The sequence below is a fragment of the Gracilinanus agilis genome, chromosome 3 (genome assembly GCF_016433145.1).
Source record: "Gracilinanus agilis isolate LMUSP501 chromosome 3, AgileGrace, whole genome shotgun sequence".
Lineage (NCBI taxonomy): Eukaryota > Metazoa > Chordata > Mammalia > Didelphimorphia > Didelphidae > Gracilinanus > Gracilinanus agilis.
The window spans coordinates 350,862,490-350,868,489 of record NC_058132.1 but is presented as its reverse complement, the minus strand read 5'-3'; positions in this window follow the sequence as shown (position 1 = coordinate 350,868,489).

Genomic DNA, 6,000 nt, shown 5'->3' with positions numbered 1-6,000 from the left:
TGGGGTGAAGTGACAAAGCAGATGTTGATGATGACTTTTCTTTAATGTCATCTCCAGTGATAAAAACATATCAGTTTCTGATGTTAAATCATTTGCCACTGCCAAGAACATTGGTGACAATAATGTTCTTTTCTGGGTCTTCAGTATTTGAGGTCAGAGCACTTACTCAGGAGCAGTTGTCATGTTGTATCTTACATAAACATTACTTCCCAGAACAATAATGAGGGTATTGGGCTTGCTGCTTTGCTATCCCAAAAGATCTTGGATTCAGGGTTGAGGTTTTCTCCATCAGTAGTATCTTGATGGTCAAGGTGGTGGTTCTCTGGTACTTGCTGCTTCCCCTTTCTCTTTCTTAGAATGCTTTCTACTAGACTAGTCTCTCTGCTCTATCAATAAGATTTAGTGTCTGTTCTATTCTCCACAGGACTTGCTTCCTTGGATAATGGTTGGGAACATTAGGCTAGTTGCAGAACTAGTGGTACAGGGTAATACAATCACTTTCATAGATTTTGTGCTCATCTGCCTACTAGTGGCATTTGGTCAGCAATTATTGTGGCTGGTGATAAGGAAGATGAACCCTTTCCCCACAATTATTATTTTATAATTATTTTTTAATATTTTATTTTTTAGAAAATTTTTCCATGGTTACATGATTCATGTTCCTACTTTCCCCTTCATCCTCCAAAAGCCACCCTCCCCATAGCCAATGTGCATTTCCACTGGTTTTAACATGTGTCATCAATCAAGACTTATTTCGATATTATTGATAATTGCATTGATGTGGTCTTTTCGAGTCTACATCCCCAATCATGTCCTCATCAACCCATGTGTTCAAGCAGTTGTTTTTCTTCTGTGTTTCCACTCATGTAGTTCTTCCTCTGAATGTGGGTATCATTCTTTTCCATAAATCCCTCAGAATTGTCCTGGGTCAATACATTGCTGCTAATACAGATACATTAGATTTTATCACAGTGTATCAATCTCTGTGTACAATTTTCTTTTGGCTCTGCTCCTTTCACTCTGCATCAATTCCTGGAGACCATTCCAGTTCACATGGAATTCCTCCAGTTTATTATTCCTTTGAGCACAATAGTATTCCATCACCAGCATATACCACAACTTGTTCAGCCATTCCCCAATTGAAGGGCATGCCCTCATTTTCCAGTTTTTTTGCTACCACAAAAAGCACTGGCTATAAATACTTTTGTACAAGTCTTTTTATCTATGATTTCTTTGGGGTACAAACCCAGCAATGCTATGGCTGGATCAAAGGGCAGGCAGTCTTTTAGAGCTCTTTGGGCATAGTTCCAAATTGCCAAGCAGAATGGTTGGATCAGTTCACAACTCCACCAGCAATGCATTAATGTCTGAATTTTAGCACATCTCCTACAACATTCATTACTCTCCCCTTCTATCATTTTAGCCAATCTGGTAGGTGTGAGGTGATATCTCAGAGTTGTTTTGATTTGCATTTCTCTAATTATTAGAGATTTAGAACACTTTCTCATTTGCTTATTGATAGTTTTGATTTCTTTATCTGAAAATTGACTATTCATGTCCCTTGCCCATTTATCAATTGGGGAATGGCTTGATTTTTTAATACAATTGATTTACTCCTTGTATATTTGAGTAATCAAACCTTTGTCAAAGTTTTTGTTATAAAGAATTTTTCCCAGTTTGTTGTTTCCCTTCTGATTTTGGTTGCATTGATTTTGTTTGTACAACACCTTTTTAATTTAATATAATCAAAATTATTTATTTTACATTTTCTAATTTTTTCTAACTCTTGCTTGGTTTTAAAATTTTCCCTTTCCCATAGATCTGAGAAGTATACTATTCTGTGTTCACTTAATTTACTTATAGTTTCCTTTTTTATATTCAAGCCATTCATCCATTCTGAATTTATCTTGGTGTAGGGTGTGAGATGTTGATCTAAACCTAATCTCTCCCATTTTGTTTTCCAATTTTCCCAACAGTTTTTGTCAAATAGTGTATTTTTGTCCCAAAAGTTGGGCTCTTTGGGTTTATCATACACTGTCTTGCTGACATCACTTACCCCAAGTCTATTCCACTGATCCTCCCTTCTGTCTCTTAGCCAGTACCATATCATTTTGATGACTACTGCTTTACAGTATAGTATATCTGGTACTTCACTTTTTTTTTTCGTTATTTCCCTTAATAATCTTGATCTTTTGTTCTTCCAAATGAACTTCGTTATATTTTTTTCTAATTCAGTAAAAAAGTTTTTTGGTAGTTTGATTGGTATGGCACTAAATAGGCTCCCCACAATTATTTTTGCCCTTTGATGGTTGTTGGGGCTGGGCTGGAAGCAGGTCTGATTATTGACTGACATATATCTCTTAGTTTGAAGATCTTGAGATATACCTATGGAGTTGGTGGTCAAAGTAGCAGTAGTTGTTTGACCTGCCTGGCACATGCTTCCTCCTGCTTCTTTCTCAGTGTGCCACACTAACTTCAGCTAGATTATCTAGCCTGCTATGTGAATGGAAGTTGATTGCCATATGTTGGGGTGGCTAGCTCTTCCTCTATAGGAACCATCAAATGATGGTTGGCAAACTGGAGCTAGGTTATGAATGGTTTTAAGTGCCAAAAAAAATATCCTAGATAGGAGCCACTGGAGATTTTAAAGCAAAGGGTGGTAGAGGCATGATCAGAATGGTATTTTGGAACAAGGATATTTGATAACTTCGTGGATTATATTGAGGCTTGAAGTCATAATTTTCTCCACAACTTATGACCAGGAAGTTTATTCACTTGTAGAGTCTGGCTAATTAATTAATTTAAGCTAATTTTCAAGGCCTTTGAAATAATCTTAAATGGATTGAGTAATAACCAGGCCTATACTGGGCATTCATCCAGTGGACAGTGTAAACATTTGATGATGATTATGTAAATAATAGTTGAATTGTCTTAATGACCCTCAGCTGATGCTAATACAATCAGCTCTGCTTTTTGAAAGGGAGAAATAGAACATGCTGTCACAAGGTTTGTTGTATACTCAGTCCAAGCCCTTCAGCCTCAGGGTTTCATTCTTGATTTCCTAGAATTTTATGGACGTTTCTGGAAGATCAGGCTTGGGTTTTTTCAGGCAAACTGATTGACTTCAAAGGGATTCCCCAACTTTCTGTATTTCATAAAGAATAATTTTTATTTAAATTTGTATTTGTGTCCATATTTCCACTGATGAATGAACATATACTATGCATGAAGTCACTGCATGGCGGACAGAGTCTGTAGAAAGGGAAGCAGTAGAGTCCATTATAAAAATACCTTATTATTATAGTTATAGAAAAATGGAATTTAATAAATGGGACTTAGGTGGAGGGACAAGGAGAAGGAATTCTCATTGAGCCAGAAGACTCTCTTAATATTTATAGCTGTCACTACAAATTGTACTTTTCCAGTTTTCTTTATTTTAATAGACATGAGATTTCATATGTTAGGATTCAGTCTACCATATACTTTCAGTTAAGTTTCATTCACTTTTGCTTAGGCATCTAGGATGACAAGCCAAAGTATCTACACTTATAATCTTTAATGTTGAATGAGGGAAGACCTGCCTCCCATCAGTATGGTTGTTGGCCAAGAAAGTTCATCGCCTAATTTCTTAATTATATTTTCCCCAATTACATGTAAATATAATTTTTAATAATTGTTTTATGATATTTTGGGCTCGATGTTTTCTCTCTACCCCTATACCCATTCCTTCCAGAGATGACAAGTAATATGATATAGATTGTAAGTTAATCTCTTAAGATAGAAAGTATAATGTATAGGTTTTGTAAGGTGCCAGTCCTACTGTCATCTGCTCTGGTCAAACCACAGCCTAGATTCTCATATTTCATTCTTAACCCATTTTAGAAAGGTAATTGAAAAATGGGCAATACAATGGGAAACAACTAGGATGGTTAAAGGCGGTCTATTGATGATTTATTGAAGAAGGGAGGAATTTTTAGCCTGGAGAAAAGAAGTCAGAGGTTTGGGAGGTTAGAAGTAGGATGATAGCTGTTTTCAAGTGTTTAAGGGTTATTATATGGTCATGGGTTTAGACCTCTTTTACTTGGTCCAGAAAGAAAGGCTAAGCACAAGGGAAGAAATTGTAAATTTAGGTTTTATCTAACAGAAAACTTAACCCTTGGAAAGTACTAATTTCCTTGTCATTAGAGGGTTCTGAGAGAAGCCTGTATGTCCATATGCTGGATGGTTTTGTTGTACAGGATATTTCTTTTAAGATCTGGGTTGGAGAAAACAACAAAAACCCTTTCTAACAATGAGCTGCCCCAAAGTGGAATGAACTGTCTAAGACCTGGTGGACATCCCTCCTTTGGAAGTCTTTGGGCAAAGTCTACATAGCTGCTTGTTGTATATGTAATAGAGGGGATTCCTTTTGTTTATGGGTCTCACTTGATGGCTGATGACACACCTCTTCCAACTCTCAGATTCGGTGAATGTACCATAGTACCAGTGCTAGAATATCAATTGTAATAACCAGGAAGTTCTTTCAAATGTTTAACTTATATCTGTCATGTAAAAATTTGATTTCATTTTCCACAACCCAGATGTTATTGGAGATAGTGAAAACCTCCTTACAACCACTTTTGAAATATCACTTAGCAGACTAGAATGTCCATTTTTAATGTTATCCCTCAATTATGCTTTCTTTGATGTATGTGAACACTGTGAGAAAATCAACAGGTTGACTCTTCAGCAAGGTTGCCAAGCATAGACAGCTAGACCTGGGCCATATGATTTCTCCATAACAATTCTATTTCACCATTGGCTTGGCTCCTTAGGTAATGCCCCAGATTTACCCAGAAACAACCCAGTAGACCACAATAAGACCAGCTTAGGGCAATGAAGACACATCTCCTTTTCACGTTTATTTCATTTTGTTTTAAGATCACAGAAGAGCAGAGCATTCATACGTGTAAAGTAACAGAAGAGAGAAACAGAATTTAAATACATTGAAAAAGAAAAAAGAAAAAAGCTTGTTTTAATTTTAATTTTTTACACACATTGCGCTTTTGTTTTTCTCCATAGAGCTAGTATATGGGAGAAAAAAATACCCACCAAATTAATAATAAAAAGGAAGAAACTTCAAACAATAAAAGTTCCAAAACAAAAAATGATCATGTGTTTGTATTGTCAAGGGAAGTTCAGTTCATGGCTACAGGGTTGAAAAAAAGGAATATATTTATATATATATTTATATGTATATAACACTGTTAATAAGAATTCTAACCAATAGCAGGATTTGTAAACCCTTCCTTAGAACAATGGGAAGGGGGAGGGAGAGAAGAGGAGGCTTTTTTTGAGTTCTCCATTCTCCACATCATCTCCTCCCTGTTGGAACCCCACAGGAAACACTTAGGGAATAAAACTTGGCAACAATTCACCAGACTCAGCCTTTTACATTCTCTGGTGAAGGGTAAAGACTCATTGGTGATAGAATCAGGAATGGCCCCAGTGAACTGGAATCCAGTGGTCTGAACCATGAAGCTAGCAGTTAGATGTTTTTCTTTTATTTTCTAGATATAGATTAGAACATTTCTGCTTGTGTCTGTCTGTAAATGGATAGAGGGTGAGGATAAATCAGAATGGGTAGAATATATGAAATAACCACAGAGAAGGAAAATATTCCCAGCTTGGTTGGTAGTTCTTTCTTTTACAAAATAATTTTTTAAGTGTTCTAAGGACTTGGCTTATCTATATCTATATAAAAGTGATATTGACATATAGAATGATTTAGACACAGACCACTATTCAGCATATAGGTGACTAAGATTCCCTTGGTTATTTCTGGCAATGCATAAGAAGACAAGCTAGGGAAAGGCTAAGCTTGGTCTCTTGAGATGCTGTTGGACATTAACTCTTGGGTCAATATAGTAACATTATATTCAGCTCCCTAAAGGACAAAGGCAGGGAATTGGATGCAATTTCTGATTTAACCAGGATACTAAGAAATCTTTCTCCCTATTC